Source organism: Saccostrea cucullata, unplaced genomic scaffold (assembly GCF_032062105.1).
Source record: "Saccostrea cucullata isolate Sc308-1 unplaced genomic scaffold, CSIRO_AGI_Scuc_v1 ctg3735, whole genome shotgun sequence".
NCBI lineage: Eukaryota > Metazoa > Mollusca > Bivalvia > Ostreida > Ostreidae > Saccostrea > Saccostrea cuccullata.
In genome coordinates this window covers 22369-40854 of record NW_026932278.1, presented here as the reverse complement: position 1 = coordinate 40854, position 18486 = coordinate 22369, and the positions used below count along the sequence as shown (strand labels likewise).

Here is an 18486-nt window from a genome sequence, read left to right as displayed (position 1 = left end):
CCCCTAGGAAAAATGGACATAAATGTTACAATTTTACAATGTCTTTCAAACTAAATGAAAAAAAACCTCTGGACGTGTTTGTAAAATCTGACCAGCTATGTTCAGCCAACCAAATCATGGACATTTAAACCATAAATTTTCGTACAAATAATTCCTGCAGATCACTCGCCAAATGCGCCCATCTTCTTTCTGTTGTGGTAACTAAACCTGAAATATCTGTTGAATAATTTCAAAATGGTACGCCTCCTACAGTTAAAGTCTGATTCCAAATCAACTTGTCGCCTGCGTGGCGCAATTGTTAGAGCATCTGCTTAATGTATTTCAGTGTAGTCTACAGGTGTGCCAAGTGATATTGAAATAAGACATCATTCGAACTACATATATTTTCCATGTGTCTTATGTTTTTGTTGTTCATGAAAATCAATATTAGAAATTTTAAATTTTCTTAGCGAATTTATAGCAGAGGGTACCTTTTCTTATTAGGGAAAAAGCAAAAGTCAGACAAAATTGGACAAGATGGTAAGTTTTCAATTCTATTAAACTATTGATTTGTTTTAGTTTACTATTTAAGAAGTCCATAAATTAACAGTAAGCGATATGGCATAATGAATATAATTTATACAACATCAATAATTTACATAATGTCATTATATGTATGTTATTGTGTGACTGATTGAAAACTTCTTTATAAAGAATATATTGATTTTTCAAACAAATTGCTAACTCTTCATTTATTGATTTCCATTTTTAGGTCACTTGATTGAACTTAGGTGACCTATTGCTATCTGTTTTCGTCCGTCATCCTACGTTGGTCGTAAACTTTTGAACAATTTTAACTTTTTCTCTGGAACCACTGAACCAATTTCAACCAAATTTGGTACGCAGCCTCCATGGGTGAAGGGGAACAAAAAAATTGAATTTCATGCTCCCTGCCCCCCTGGGGCCTGAGGGGTGGTGCAAAAATCACCAAAATTAATGCAATAATTAAAAATCTTCTTTTTTATTCCTGAACATCAAGTAGTCAAACTGTTGACATGAATGTAATCAGCTTAGAGTCCTCTACCAATATTTTGAAATTCATGGCCCCTGGGTCAGGGGTTCTGGTGTTAGGGTAGGGCTATATAGATCATATCGTAACAGTGCATTATTTCTTTGACAATCTTCTCCTCTCCTCCTGGGTATTAAACAAACTACCCAATAATATAGTTATGATGACCAAGAGTGCTTCTTCGAAAATTGTGAATTTCATGGCCCCACTGGATCAGGGGTTCTGGCATTAGAGCGGGGCTCTATTGATTATATAGTAAAAATACATTAACTCGGAGAAAATCTTCTCCTTTGCTGCTCAGTATTAAACAAATGAACTAAGTATAATTATGATAAACAAGAGTGCATCTTGCAAAATTTTGGATTTTATGGCCCAAGGGTCAGGGGCTGTGGTGTTAGGGCGGTGCTCTTTTGATTGTATAGTGAAAATTCATTAATTCTTTGAAAATCTTGTTCTCTGCTCCTGGGTATTAAACCAATGAACTATGTACATAGTTTTGATGAGTAAGGGTGGCTCTTTCGACATTGCGTATCGAATCAACTTAGATATATATACTCCATATGCGGGTGATGAAGATAAAATATAGCGGTGTAAGTATGGGTAGATGACGATAGAAAAGTTAAGTCATAACGTTTATCATAGAGCTTGGCTGTTAGATTACCATTAAGGTGTTTTTCAAGTAAAATATCCAAATATGAAACAGATGTGCCCGACTCTGTGGTATCCTTTTTTTCAAGCTTACTAGGATATATCAAATCGAAATAAGAATGAAAATAACCATTGTATATTGAAAAAACCTGGTCAACATATCTAAATGTCGAGTTGAAGGCCACAACAAGTGTTTTCTTCATTTCATGCATAAGAGTTTGCACAGATTTTGCTTGATATGAATAAAATAGGTCTGCTAATAACGAGACGAGGCGCAATTTGTACCCATGGGTATTCCTTTTTTAATTTTTCATACATTATTTCTCCTAGTGTTTTTATGCCCCGCCATGAATGTGAACGGGGCATATAGTGTTTTTCATGTCTGTCTTCCGTCCTTCCATCCTTCTGTCCTTCCGTCACACTTTGCGTTTAGCTCTGTTCAAAGCTAATTAAGTTTCAAAGAAACCCCTGCGAAATGATCAAGAATAATTCTTGAACTTTTAAGAAAAGTTCATGAATTGTATTCTTGAATCAGCTCATGAATTGTTCATGAAGATCCCATGAAGTTAAAATTTGACACTCATGATTTCATGGATTTTATTCATGAAAACCAAGTTCAAGAATATTCAAGAATTATTTGTTGTTCATGAACAAACTTGGATTTTTTAAATGCCTGCAAAATGATCAAGAATAATTCTTGAACTTTCAAGAAAAGTTCATGAATTATATTCATGAACTTTCAAGAAAAGTTCATGAATGATATTAATAGGTTCAATGCATTTTCATGAACTATTCATGAATAATTTGTAAAAGTTATTTAGGAATGTTCATGAACTATTCATGAATGTTCTTGCTTTTAGTAAACAAAAATGTAATAAGTTATGCAAAATGAAAAACTGTAAAAGAAAATATTTTAATAGCATCTTGAAAGATTTCACAGAATTTTTGTTTTCCAATCATGGTAACAAAATCTTTGTTCAAGTAAACAACTCTGATAAGTGATAACAATAATAAATATATAAATTATGTAGTTCATTCCTAATAAATTATAAAAAGTTTCAATTCAAACGCGACTCTTTGCAGAATCCTTAACCTTACTTGGTCAAGAGGAGAGTGGGTTCCTTATTCAGTGTATTTCAAAGTGTATGCCTAAAATGGAATGATTTTTAATCCAAGTCTCACTGTCTGGCAGAAAAGTGTGTTCAGCAATTAGGGCATCAGCTAAAAGGGCTTTCAAGGATTTTGAGCAGAGGTGGTCAAATAAAAAAATCTTATTGGCTTTCCCTGTGGAATTTTCAGAATTTCATCACTTGGATCCTTTGATCGATTACGATTCATATTTTCATTCCTTTCTTTTGTTTTTCTTCAAGAGCCTGGATTTTTTATATTCTTTTTTTTGGCAGCCAGAGTTTTTTAATCTTCTGATCTCAACTCATCAACATTATCTGTGAACTGCTTCTCTTTTCCCTACAAGAACAAAGATTTTCTGAAAGTGCTCATAAATGTGAAAACTTAAGACTTGCATATTTGTTTCATTTAATTCTGCATCATAGGCACTGCCATATTTTAAAGCATTCCGAGCGGGAGTTTAGCCTGTTTCCCTTGCCTGCCATGTTCAAGATGTTATAGGTGAACAGGATGAATGTTTCAATCTTTAATTATTAAATGTAACGTAATTTCTTACTCATAACAAAGTTTGACAAAATTTTCATTAAAAAGGACATAACTGAACTCTTACAAATAGACAGTAACATCTTGACAAATATCTCACAGATTCAGCGATTGCCTCCATTTTTAGGTCACCTGAGTAAACTCAGGTGACCTATTGCTATCCGTTTTCGTCCGTCGTCGTGCGTTGTGCGTCGTGCGTTGTGCGTTAACATTTGAACATTTTCAGCTTCTTCTCTGCAACCACTGAACCAATTTCAACCAAATTTGGCACAAAGCATCTATGGGTGAAGGGGAACAAAAATTGTGAATTTCATGATCCCTGCCCCCAGGGGCCTGAGGGGTGGGGCCAAAACCACTAAAATTAATGCAATCTTTAAAAATCTTCTTCTTTACTCCTGGGCATCAAGCAGTCAAACTGTTTGCATGATTGTAATCAGCAATGAGTCCTCTACCAAAATTGTGAAATTCATGGCCCTGGGGTCAGGGGTTCTAGTGCTAGAGCGGGGCTAAATAAGTAGGTAGTGAAAATGAATTATTTCTTTGAAAATCTTCTTCTCTGCTCCTGGGTATTAAATAAACTAACTAAGTAATAGTTATGATGAGCAAGAGTGCCTCTACCAAAATTGTGAATTTTATGGCCCCAGGGTCAGGGGTTCTGGTGTTAGGGTGGGGCTCTATTGATTATATAGTGAAAATACATGAATTCTTTGAAAATCTTCTTCTCTGCTCCTGGGTATTAAATAAACTAACTAAGTGCCTAGTTATGGTGAGCAAGAGTGCCTCTACCAAAATTGTGAATTTTATGGCCCCAGGATTAGGGGTTCTAGTATTAGGGGGGGGGGGGGGCTCTATTGATTATATAGTGAAAATACATGAATTCTTTGAAAATCTTCTTCTCTGCTCCTGGGTATTAAATAAACTAACTAAGTGCATAGTTATGATGAGCAAGAGTGCCTCTACCAAAATTGTGAATTTTATGGCCCCAGGGTCAGGGGTTCTAGTGCTAGGGCGGGGCTCTATAGATTATGTAGTTAAAATACATGAATTCTTTGAAAATCTTCTTCTCTGCTCCTGGGTATTAAATAAACTAACTAAGTGCATAGCTATGATGAGCAAAAGTGCCTCTACCAAAATTATGAATTTTATGGCCCCAGGGTCAGGGGTTTTGGTGTTAGGGCGGGGCTCTATAGATTATATAGTGAAAATTCATTAAATCTTTAAAAATTTTCTTCTCTGCTCTAGGGTATTAAGCAGATGAACTACCTATATAGTTATTATCTACAAGGGCCCTAATCTTCCAGAATTGTGAATTTCAAGGCCCCAGGGTCAGGGGTAATATTGGGGGGGTGTACTTGTATACTGAAAATGAATGAATGGTTTGAAATCTGCTCCTTGGTATTAATCAAATATCAAGGCCTAAGGGTCAGGGGTTCATGTGTGGTAGGGGCACTACTGATTATTGCTGAATATAACTGATTAGTTGAAATGCATTTTTTGTTCCCCTACCTTGTTTATGGGTATTAAGTAAACAAACTAAGCAACTGCTAAGTGTATTGTTATGATGAATTAAATTTAATCACTGGAAAGTTGTTGCATAATGCTCAGGTGACCTATAAGGCCCATGGGCCTCTTGTTTTGTAACTCACCACTAATATCTGCAGTTATGAAGTAAATTGATCCTCTGGATATTCCTTCTTCGTATTCTGTTATTTTCTTCAAAGGTTGACAAAGAATGACTACGCTAATAATCCTCCCACTCTACCGATTCACTTTCCAACGTCTCGCGCGTTTCAAATTTTTCGCCTTTTAAAAAGTGTCATGCAGAGCTAATAAAGAAATAGTTTCGAATTGCCAAGATTTTTGTTAAACAAAAAATAACAAACACTATCTGAATAATTTTTCACTGAAATTAATTTTTTTTAATTAATATAAGTTATATCATTTATTGAATTGGATTTTTTTTACATTATACCTGTGGAGCCATAGTTTCGTATTCAAGTATGGCCGCATCCATATCAGAGGACAACAAATATCTCTTGGAACCACTCTCCCTCAAACTGAGTACCCTGAGCTATGAAAGTGTATAGGAGAATAGACTACAAAATACGAATGTGGTTCATGTAATAGCTTCTTCACAACCATGCAGCCTGTGCTGTATCATTTACACACGATGGACAGAAAAATGTGACTTTATAACAGCATCAAAATATAAAGCTTTTCGACCCAAGAATGGTACGTTACAGTACGGACAAGAGATATAATTTTTTAGTTGTCAATAAATTTATGATACGTTTTTACGAAGATTATGAAATTTTTCCTAGACTGTAAGTCTGTTTCATTTTCTTACAACTTGTTAAAAGTTTGACAACTAGAGAAAATTCGGTCAAACAAAGTTGTGTCGTGAAAAATGAGATAATTTAAAGCACAATATTAATATAGCTGGCCAATTTAAATGATGAAGAAACATTAGTAATTCAATATGAGAATAAAATGCTGTCAATATTGATGCAGTGTTCTTTAAATTACGATCATAATTTAATTATAATCTCCCTTCTAGACAGTTCATAACAGAGTTTTATTATCCTGAAGAATCTAAGTTATCAATTACATAGAGTAGAAAATAGTGATTCTAACCTCTTACGTTCCCCTACTCGGCACTGATCCCATACTTTCAAAATTAAAACAAAAGCATGTTATTAATTAAATCAGGGGCTTGTTCAACAATTGCATCTGCATGCAAAAGTTGTATTATGGGAGTAATGAGTGTTTTCTGGCGATCGTTTGTGACAATTATTTTTACATTTTTAGTCCATGAAAATTCATGAACATTCATTACCTTGAACTACTAAGTTTTTTTCTTTAAACTGAAAATTACCAATATTCATATTTGTTCATCATTTGTTCATGAACTATGAATTATGAATGTTTTCATGAATTTTATTCATGAACTACTTTTATGAACCTGTTAAGAATCCTTTAAGAACCATTCATGAACAATTATGAACAACTCATAAAGGTTCTTAAAATCATGAATATCATTTCGCAGGGGAAACTATCCAAGATATTTTCATCAAACTTCATATGCTGATAGAAATTGATGAGAGCTATGCAACTGCATCAACATTTTTTGACCATGACCTTTCCTTTGACCTTGACCTAACTTTTTAGCTCACCTGAGCCGAAGGCTCAAGTGAGCTTTTCTGATCACATTTTGTCCGGCGTCCGTCTGTCTGTCTGTCTGTCCGTCTGTCTGTAAACTTTTCACATTTTCGACTTCTTCTCAAGAACCGCTGGGCCAATTTCAACCAAACTTTCCACAAAGCATCCTTGGGTAAAGGGGATTCGAATTTGTTCAAATGAAGGGCCATACCCTCTTTCAAGGGGAGATTATGGGGATTGATAAAAATTTGATGGCATGTTTTAAAAATCTTCTTCTCAAGAACCACTGTGCCAGGAAAGATGAAACTTATGGGGAAACATCCTCAGGTAGTGTAGATTCAAGTTTGTTCAAATCATGACCCCCAGGGGTAGGGCTGGGCCAAAATGGCCGACCAAAGTTTTATATAGAAATATATAGGAAAATTCTTTAAAAATCTTCTTCTCAAGAATGACACAGCCATAATTCATCATATTTATATGGGAGCATGCTCAAGTAGTGTAGATTCAAATTTGTTCAAATCATGACCCCCGGGGGTAGGGCGGGGCCAAAATGGCCGACCAAAGTTTTACATAGAAATATATAGGAAAATTCTTTAAAAATCTTCTTCTCAAGAATGACAAAGCCATAATTCATCATATTTATATGGAAGCATGCTCAGGTAGTGTAGATTCAAGTTTGTTCAAATCATGACCCCCAGGGGTAGGGCGGGGCCAAAATGGCCGACCAAAGTTTTACATAGAAATATATAGGAAAATTCTTTAAAAATCTTCTTCTCAAGAATGACAGAGCCATAATTCATCATATTTATATGGAAGCATGTTCAGGTAGTGTAGATTCAAATTTGTTCAAATCATGACCCCCAGGGGGTAGGGCGGGACCACAATGGCCGACCAAAGTTTTATGTATAAATATATGGGAGAATTCTTTAAAAATCTTCTTCTCAAGAATAACAAAGCCATAACTGATCATATTTATATGGAAGCATCCTCAGGTAGTGTAGATTCAAGTTTAAATAGAAATATATAGGAAAATTCTTTAAAAATCGTCTTCTCAAGAATAACAAAGCCATAATTGATCATATTTATATGGAAGCATCCTCAGGTAGTGTAGATTTAAATTTGTTCAAATCATGACCCCCCGGGATAGGGCGGGGCCACAATGGCCGACCAAAGTTTTACATAGAAATATATAGGAAAATTCTTTAAAAATCGTCTTCTCAAGAATAACAAAGCCATAATTGATCATATTTATATGGAAGCATCCTCAGGTAGTGTAGATTTAAATTTGTTCAAATCATGACCCCCCGGGATAGGGCGGGGCCACAATGGCCGACCAAAGTTTCACATAGTAATATATAGGAAAATTCTTTAAAAATCTTTTTCTCAAGAATAACAGAGCCATAATTGATCGTATTTATATGGAAGCATCCTCAGGTAACTTGTAAATTCAAGTTTGTTTTTTTTCCTTTGTTTATTGTAGAATTATGTATTTGAATCGGGTTCGGTATACGATTAATTTGAAAACGAGGCTTTTTGTTGCGGCCATATTGGAAGAAGAAAGCGGAGTCTTGATAGTCATCCAATAGTTATATAGTGAATATCGTGTCAAAAATCGGTTTCATATTATTTGTATCAAGGTAATGTGATGTATAGATTTATTTAAGAGAAGTACACGACCCGCTCTTGAAGAAATTATTGAAACAGACAATGTAAATGATAAAGTATTTGTGTATTAAATATACGCGGTGAAAACCAACAACCCCGACTGAGAACTGATTTAAAATCTAATAAGAATCGTAAGTCATGGCCTAACAATCAAACTAATGACTCAGTTTGAAAGTTAGAAACACGAAAACGGTGTGATTTTTATGACTTGCTTGAAATGTTGTCGGAAACTTTCCGAATCACCAGTATCATATAATGTAGGCTTATTTATTTCTTATTCTTGGCAGAGTTTCAAATGACAATCAAGATTTATTTAATTAAAGTTTGGGCATTTTCAGTGAAAGTTAAAAATACTTTTAAAGTATTGTGTGGCTTTTGTCTGTGTAATGCATATAGCAAGGTAAAATTTATTTTCAATGGCTTTAATTGAGGTTAAGATTTGACTCTGTCAGTTTTTCAATGCAACAGTCTTGAATTGTTATAGAAGTACACCAGGTGCATCACTTTACACAAGGAAGGAGAATCAGGAAGGATTTCTTTGCATATGTATATATTCAATTTTCTTTAAAATGTTATAGTATTAAATAAAAATAATTATGGTAAAAATGCAAGTGTTTTGTGATGTTTTAATGCATTTAGAAATAAATTTCAGCTGGTCCGGTAATGGTGGTATAATCACTAGATTTAGCTACGTAGCTTGAAGCTACGTAGCTTGATTTTTACCTACCTGAGGTAGCTTTATTTCGCTACCAAATAAATTTATATCTGTGAAAAAAACATTTTCCTCAGAATGTGCAGAAAAATCTTATTTTGATGCAGTGATCATTTTAAACTTTGAACTCATCTAAAAACAATTCATGAAAAAATCACTCATGAAGAAATGTCTTTTCCAATCAAAGTTAGTTTTGGGGCTATGTATGCATAGGCATGGAACCAGTAATCCCTCTTTTTTTTTTTTTTTTTTTTTTGCAAAGATAGACAATATATAGGCATTAAAAATTGGGATTTACTTTTTTTGGCTGGTTTAGTCCCCCTCCCCTCACTTTCAATTTGCTTCCGACACCCATGGAATGACATTTGAAACAGTTACTCCTTGAGAAGTCCAGTTCTGGTTAAAATGAGCATATGTCTGTAATTATTCAGGCCAATGTGAAGTAATCATACACAGCCATGCCTCACCACATGCTAAAAGAGAGGTAGGACAGTTACCCAAACATTGGAATTACATGTTTTGCATTCATTTGTCCAAACGCAGCAATATATAAGCTATATCTGCTTTGGATTGTTTTTTAAAACCTCACAAGCATAAATATTAATAGTCATTTTCTTGTGATTTTGTGTCTCTTTTTAATAAAAATAAAATTTTTAAAAAATTGCATTGAAATAGCTTAATAAAGGTATCTGAGGTTGGTAAATAAAGCTACGTAGGGAATTCTACATACAAAGCTAAATCTAGTGATTATACTGAACCTGTTTAAATACAATAACATGCACATAGGCTTAAAAATATGTTTGTTTCCTGTAATCTTACTGAACCATTCAAATTACCCTTGGGTTGTGGGAAATGCAGCTCTCCAAAAAAATTATATTGACAGACTGGAGAGCTACAGTGCCACCAATCTAATTAAAATTAGATGTTAGATCCGCTCGCATATTTACATCTAACAACATCCCATTGAGGGTCACGTCAGAGGTCAAATTCGGAACGCCTCAAGACTTGTTCGCTTCAACAATATATGATGATTTTGGCAGCGGCGATTTGATTGATTGATAGAATTTGACCTCTGACGTGACCCTCAATGGGATGTTGTTAGATGTTAGTGTAGCAAGTATGCAAGCGGATCTAACATCTAATTTTAATGTGATTGCAGTGCCACCCATTGAAAAAACTAGAATGCACACTAAAATCTTTTTCTCGATTTATTTCTCCATGTTTTAAAACTCATCTCGAAATATTACTTACCGTGTATTCCCAACATATTCTTTCACTATTTCCACAACAAAATATTCATTATAATTTTTGTTTATTACCCTCCTAGCCCTGCAATTGATATAATCAAAAATTTCGTCTTTTTATACTGCCATTTTGGTCTGCAAGATCATTCGGTCCAACGCGCTGCGTACATATGTCAACCACAAGAATAGAGGGGTAAGAAATTTTTTTGAAATCTAGCCTTTTTACAATTGATGTAAGACTTGATCAAGAACCCAGCGCAACTTTTTGTGTGCAATAAATACCACAGCTGTTTTTTTCCAATAGGTGGCACTGTAGCTCTCCGGCATGTCAATATATTTTTTGGAGAGCTACAGTTCTACAGCTATATTAAAAGAGAGAAAGAAAAGAGTCCAACTTTTTTGTTGTGTAAGTTTTCACTTTAGAAAATTTTAAGTGAAAGGCTAATGTAGTAATATGAAGAAATTCGGTTAAGAAAACAATAAGCCTCATTCACCCCCTTTACTAAATAGGATTCTTCACTTTTTTTTGATCTTTTGCCAAAACTTTTCAACCATAGGAGATAGAGACTTCATATTTAGTATGCATACTTTATTAATTAAGCTCATACAAATGACACAAAGGTCAACGACCTTGTGACCTTGACTGTAAACTATATGCTGATATATTGTTGCCACCAGGCATATAAGTGTTTCACAATTACATCTAATTTTATGGTCATAAGCAACCTTACAGTGCATGTAAATGTGATGTCATTAAGAACAAAGTGAAAGAAAATGTAACCTTGGCTTTTACAATGAGATTCAAAAGGACTTGGGAAATGATGGTTACACCCAATTGTTCTACTCGGAAATGTATCAAAATATAAATTTTAGCTTATATTGTTTGTTAACATAAAATATAATTTATTATACCCCCTGCAAACGAAGTTTGGGAGGGTATACATGTATAGGAATCACCTTGTCCTTCTGTCTGTCTGTCCGTCTAGCTGTCTGTGCAAACGTGTCCGGTCCATTTCTTTTTTTATGGAGAGACATTAGAATCTACTACTCCACACAAAGATTGCCCATGACTTAAGGGTGTGTCATGACTTTGACCCAAGGTCATTTGTGGAACTTCAAGGTCACTGGAAGAAAAATTTCATAATTTGTGTCCGGTCCATATCTTTCTCTTGGATAAAATTGGTAGGTTCTCATTTCACACAAAGATTGCCCATGACCTAAGGGTGTGTCATGACCTTGACCAAAGTCATTTGGGGAAGTTCAAGGTCACTGGAAGAAAAATTTAAAAATCTGTGTCCTGTCCACATCTTTCTTATGGATAAACTTGGTAGGTTTTCATTTCAAGCAAAGATTGCCAATGACCCAAGGGTGTGTCATGACCTTGTCCCAAGGTCATTTGGGGAAGTGAAAGGTTACTGGAAGAAAAATTTTATAATTCATGTGTGATACATATCTTTATTATGGAAAAACTTACTTCTGAAAAACCCAGCGGGGGTATTTTGTCCCGTTTGGACAGTTTTAGTATTAAATGTCATTAGGTGATATTAAAGGGCAAGCATTTAAAATTTACAAGATAAGTTTCAGGAAACTTTTATATACATGTATATAACAATTTAAAACTTTTATCAAATTGGGAAGGTAAAATAAAAATATTTCAACTTTTTTTGTCATGATTGGGGAGGGATGTAACATTTTTATTAGATGAGTTTATATGAGAAGGGAATCTATTCACAATAGTTTTTATTTTTGTAAAATATTGTACTGTGAAATGCTATATCTATAAAGTTCAGAGAAACTTTTCTTCTGGCTAAAAATTTATGAGGAATTGATTACATTATAAAGATTATTTCAAGTCGTACATAGCCATGTGTTATTTGTGAACATATTTTAATGGTTTGAAAATAATTGTGACTTTTTTGTTGTAATCTCAAAGATGTATTTTTGTAGATGCCTCGTAAGAAGTACTGGAGGAAGAGCAGTGCCAAGAAAGAGTTACAGACTGACAGGACTGAGGAGACTGGCCTCATGAAAAACAGTAAAACAATGTCTGACCTGGACTTGACTGAGGAGACTGGCCTCTTAAAAAACAGTAAAACAATGTATGACATTAAAATGACTGAGGAGACTGGCCTCGTGAAAAACAGTAAAACCAATGTTGACCCTGAGGAGCCTGCCCTCAGGTTACAAAAAAAAACAGGAAAACCAAAAAACTTGTGAAATGAATCTGGCAAATGAATTTGTGAACTTTGTGATAAATGAATCTGGCAAATGAACTATGTGAAACAAATCTGCTGAATGAAATTTGTGAGAGAAATATGCTGAATGATATTTCTGAAAAAAATGCTCAGAGTGAAGTTTGTGCAAAAGATCTGCTTCGTGAATCTGATGAAATGAATTTGCAAAATGAAATTGCTGAAAAAAGTTTAGTGAACAAAACCTTGACCACTGAATCTTTGCAGACTACTAGTGTGATAGCTGGAGAAAAAACATTGCACAGTGTTTCTGAAAATGACCAGGTATGTACTAGAAAAATAGTATTTGGGACATTCCATCAAGGGGACACTAGATTTTCATCATTCTCAAGAGGTAGTCAGTGTACTTGCAATGCTCTTACCATGCTGACAAAATGTTATGAAGGATTTTCATTTACATCAGAATTTATAGATAGAACTTTAGTATCAGGAGACCAAATTTATGTAAGACTGTCAAAAGTTTGCAACAAAGGGGAGAGTTTCTCAACAAACTTTTAAATTTTGATGAATTGCCAATAAACATTGAAATGGGAGAAAATCATCATGTTATTCAAAAATTTGAAACCATTTGGGGATTGGTTATCTTGGAAGAACAAAACAGGCAGGTTAAAACATTGCATCAGGCTTTAGAAGAGGCATTTCAAGTTTCAAGGTATTTACTGATAATGATAGGAGCCATTTGTTCTGCTGTATATAAAGTGTCGAACAGTGAGTATTACTTCTTTGACTCACATTCTCATGACAGAGATGGCATGTCTTCTTGTGATGGTAAATCTGTACTAGTGCTTAACAGGAGTATTGATGATTTAGTGTCTTTTATGTACAGCATGTATAACAGTATGCATATTGATCTTGCAGTGCAGTTTGAAATTTTACCCATCTCAATTGCAACATTGTACCATAGCTTTCCAGAAAATGATCCATTACAGAAAAGGTATTACAGAATGGATGAAAAGCTAAAAGCGACAAATTCAGAATCACAAGATTATCACAGGAAAACCTATATGAGAGAATACATGAAGAAAAAGAGACAAAATGAACAATTTAAACACATTGAAAGACAAAGAGATGCTAACACAAAGAAAATGAGTCGACAAAGTGTTGAAGTGAGAGAAAAAGAGAGAGATCTGGATAAAGCTGCAAGAAAATTAAAACGTCAAAATGTTGAATCAAGAGGAAGAGAAAAAGAACTGGATAAATCTGCAAGAAAATTAAAACGACAAAATGTTGAATCAAGAGAAAGAGAAAAAGAACTGGATAAAACTGCAAGAAAAATAAAAAGACAAAATGATGATGTTAAAAACAATGAGAACAAAAGGGAAACAACTGCAAGGAAAATTAAAAGACAGAATGATGAAGTGAGGGAAAAAGAAAAAGAACTGGATAAATCTGCAAGAAAATTAAAACGACAAAATGATGATGTTAAAGACAAGGAGAACAAAAGGGAAACAACTGCAAGGAAAATTTAAAGACAGAATGATGAAGTGAGGGAAAAAGATAGAGATCTGGATAAAACTGCAAGAAACATAAAACGTCAAAATGTTGAATCAAGAGGAAGAGAAAAAGAACTGGATAAAACTGCAAGAAAAATAAAAAGACAAAATGATGATGTTAAAGACAAGGAGAACAAAAGGGAAACAACTGCAAGGAAAATTAAAAGACAGAATGATGAAGTGAGGGAAAAAGAAAAAGAACTGGATAAATCTGCAAGAAAATTAAAACGACAAAATTATGATGTTAAAGACAAGGAGAACAAAAGGGAAACAACTGCAAGGAAAATTAAAAGACAGAATGATGAAGTGAGGGAAAAAGAAAGAGATCTGGATAAAACTGCAAGAAACATAAAACGTCAAAATGTTGAATCAAGAGGAAGAGAAAAAGAACTGGATAAAACTGCAAGAAAATTAAAACGACAAAATCATGATGTTAAAGAGAAGGAGAACAAAAGGGAAACAACTGCAAGGAAAATTAAAAGACGGAATGATGAAGTGAGAGAAAAAGAAAAAGAACTGGATAAATCTGCAAGAAAGTTGAAAAGATTAGATTGTAAAGTAAAACAAAAAGAAAATGAAGGAAATAGAATTTCAAAAAGCAAGAGTAGGGAAGATTAAAAGAACTATTAAACGCACTGATTGTTCTTACAAAAATGAGAGGTTATGATAAGTTTCAGGAAAAAAAGAAAGAATAAAGAACATTGCAACAAGGAAAATGAAAGAATTAGACAAAGACAGTTTGGAATAAACGTACAGGACTGCATTCACAATTTTCATGAACAGATTAAGCATGGTCCAGTTTCTGTGTGCTCATGTTGTCATCAAACATGGTTTAAAGAAAGTGTTTTAAAAGTAGAAAATACTAAACTTGATGACACAAGTAAAAGCAAATATCTTACGTGTATTAAAGTTGATAATGCAGAATGGATTTGCAAGACTTGCTATTCTTCAGTTAGAGAAAAAAAATCCCAAAGCTGTCTGTTCTCAATGTATGATATGGCATCCCAAGCCAAGAGAATTAGATTTGTTTTCAAGAAGAGAGACTTATCACTTCAAGATTAGGGAGTTGCCAAGAGGTGGACAATATTCTGTCAAAGGAAATGTTGTGAATGTTCCTGTTGATATTCATATTGTTAATAGCTTGCCTAGAAAGATGGAAAAATATCACAATTCCTGTTAAGTTGAAAAAAAAATTGTCTTACCAAAAATGTGATTATCATGAAAATGTACGACCATAAAAGTACATTGCATTACATTGGCTTTTGAACAACAGTGACTTTTACAAGAATGCAAACATTAATGTTGATGATAGCTGGTTTCAAGAAATCATCTTCTGCAAATGAAATTGTTCAAAACTTGCAAACACAAGCAAAAAGAGATCAAAGTACTGGTAATCTTGAGACCGATGAAGACGATGATGACGATGAGTATTGCGAAGTAGATGGAGTTGGTAGAGATGGTAATTGTGATACTCTTTTAGATGATGCTTCTCAAGACATGAATCAGATATACACCTTTGCTCCAGGAGAAGGACAACGTCCCCTTAGTTTATATCAAGATCAGATTGCAGATATTTAAATATTTTGTGGAAAGGGAAGATTACAAGACGATTGACAAGTATTTCAGAAAAAATGGGAATTGAGAAGTGTTGATAGACATTGTCGTATCCCTATGGTTTATAGAATTAACCTCGGATGAATGCAAGATGCTTGTCCCAAATAGCTGCTTAGACAAATTCAGACGTAGTACACAAATGATGAATAATACAGTAAAATATATCATAGAGTTAGAGAACACATGAAATAAGAAACAAGATCCCTTCCTTTTTCCAGATCAAAATTTACTTTTAATGTACATGAAATTTTACTTAATGAAAACCCTTTTTTTTTTTTTTAAATTGAAAATACAATGTTGCTGATAATACCTTTGAATGTCACTAACTACAAAAACTAACAAACATGACTAAATTATTCATTTAACTCAGTTCATAGTCTTTAAACTTGACTGGCAATTTCCGTTCGCGTACTGGTCGAGTATGAGCAGTAGTTTCTGGACTCTTTATCGACAAAGTGTTCCCAGAATCATCAGAAGAGTTTGATACATCACCATGATCATCATACGAATCGCAAGCACTTGATTCCTTGGAATTGATATCATATTCACACTGATTTGACTTTGACACATTTTCATTTGACACATTTTCACTTGACACAATTTTATGATTTGACACATTTTCCTTCTGCAATGACACATTTTGATTTTTCACATATTCACATTGATTTTCCACAGGTTTCTCACTTGGTGAACTTGGCATTTCCCCTATGAACTTCTTGAGATGCGTAACATTCCTTCTGTATCGCACACCTTCGGGAGATTCCAAATACACCATTTCCTTCCTGACACAATTTTCATCGGACTTGGATTAAAATTGGTCGAAAGCTTGTCGGTTTTCTTTTGCTTCATCAACACAAGATCTCCTTCCTGTAGATCATTTTCTTGTGCATTTCTCCTTGCGTCTGTGTACATTTTGCCCTTCTCCTTGCTTTCCTTATCTCGGTCACGAATTTCTGTAACGGTTCCATTAAGTTGACATAATTCGGGTAGTTTTGTATGAATTGTTCTTCCAAATAACATTTGGGACGGACTAATTCCAGTCACGGTGTGTGGAGTGGATCTATACATCATGAGGTATGTGAGCAATTCCTCCTTCCAGTTTCGTTTCTCAACTTGAGCTATTTTGAGTCTTTTGAAGAGAAAGACGATTTCCCCGTTTGCTTGAGGCCATAATGGTGTTGTCTTTCGGAGATATTCCAACTCTGCAAGAAAATTAAACTAACAAAATGTTATCATCTTATTGATGATGGAACACCATGTGTAGAAAAAGAACTGGATAAATCTGCAAGAAAATTATTGGTCTACTACCAATTTGATGTCCATAACATGACTTAAGTGTCTCTCTATATCAAAAGCCTGGCCACAACTGCAAGGAAAATTCATCCAAAGATACCAGGATGACCTTCGTGTCCCAAATCCAGTATTTTCCCTCTCAGAACTTCAGGGATCACAATTCTAGTTCCTCAAAACTAAATGTCCAATAGCACATAGATCTTTAACAGAAATTCCTTACAGTTATTTTATTCCAATTCCCTGTAATGAGACAACTTGTTCAAGTCCTCTGCCGAAATTAAAAGTCATGGCAAAGGTGTTGAAGTTCAGACATCAAACAAATGTATTGCTCTATTTCATCATGTGAAGTTGTGTGGTCAGCTTTTTGAAGTAATCTTGAAAGACAATCTGCCACATTTCGAGGTCCAGGTATATATACGACTTTATAGTGGTAAGACTGTAATCGTAAAATCCACCTCTCCACACGCACACAAGTTTTTGACCTTGGAGAGAATATGAACTGTAGAGGTTTGTGGTCTGTTACACGTTCAAATTCCTTGCCAAAGAGATACATGTGAAATCTTTCACAGGCCCATACAAGTGCAAGTGCCTCTTTCTCCGTTTGCGAATATCTGCGAACAAACTAATTGCATAACAGATTACTCTCTGGTCTTTGCCTTGTTGTTGGATCAATACTGCACCAAGTCCAACTGGTGATGCGTCTGCAACAACCTTAGTAGTAGCCTTAGGATCAAAATATGCTAATGTACATGCTTTTGCCATCAACTCCTTCAGTTTCTTAATAGCGTCATCTTGTTCCCGTTCCCACTGAAATTTCACTCCTTTCCTTGTGAGTCGTCTTAGCGGCTCTGCAATCGTTGCTAGATTTGGTAAACTGCACTGAAATTAACAAGTCCTAAAAAACTTCGGATTTCTGCAGCAATGGTTGTCTCTCTTCTAATACAGTTTGACCTTGTCTTCACCAACACAGATTCCCTGCTTAGACAGTAGAAAAAGATACGTGCGGCATGTTGAACTGACACTTGTCCAAATTAATTGTGAGACCTTTCTCGCTCAACTTCTGGAAGAGTCTATCTAGATTTTTGTCATGTTCTTCCTGAGATTTTCCATGTACGATAATGTCGTCAAATATACTGCTGCAAAGTTTCAACACTTGTGAATAATTTTATTGTACAGAGGTGACAAGAAATCCCAAACATCAGTGTATCAAAGTTTCCGTTGTGTGTTTGGAAAGTGGTTATTTTCCTTGCAAGGGTCCAGTTCAATCTGATGGTAAGCCCATTTAATGTCCAATTTCGAGAACACTTGACTCTGATTCAAGTCACTCAAAATATCATCAATTGTCGGGATTGCGTACCTCTCTCGGATGACAGCTTCATTGGCCCTATCAACGCATAAATGTCACCATTTGCACCAACTACCTGACTCATCCAATCACTTGGTTCTTCAACTTTCTCAATAATGTCAGATGACTCTAGTTCCCGAATTTCTGTTCAACTTTGTCACGTAAATGGTGGTATCCTCCTTAATGGTTGTACCAAGACATGTCATCGATTGAAATCTTCAAAAAATCTTTCAATTAGATCTGATTTTGCTTTCAAACTGGCCTTTGTGTCTGTTACCTGTTGTACAAGTCCAGATTCTGAGTCTCCAGATTTACCAATATGTAAAATCCCAAGTTTTGTGG

General features: G+C 34.7%; 1 long non-coding RNA gene across 1 annotated transcript in view; it reads left to right on the top strand.

Annotated features, from left to right (window-relative positions):
* The first annotated feature begins 481 nt into the window (after nucleotides 1–481).
* LOC134234757 (uncharacterized) overlaps nucleotides 482–18486 on the top strand; it is a 33525-nt gene continuing 15520 nt past the window's right edge. The window contains exon 1 of the long non-coding RNA XR_009985257.1: nucleotides 482–519. This is a non-coding gene — a long non-coding RNA (uncharacterized LOC134234757). The remainder of the gene's footprint in view (nucleotides 520–18486) is intronic.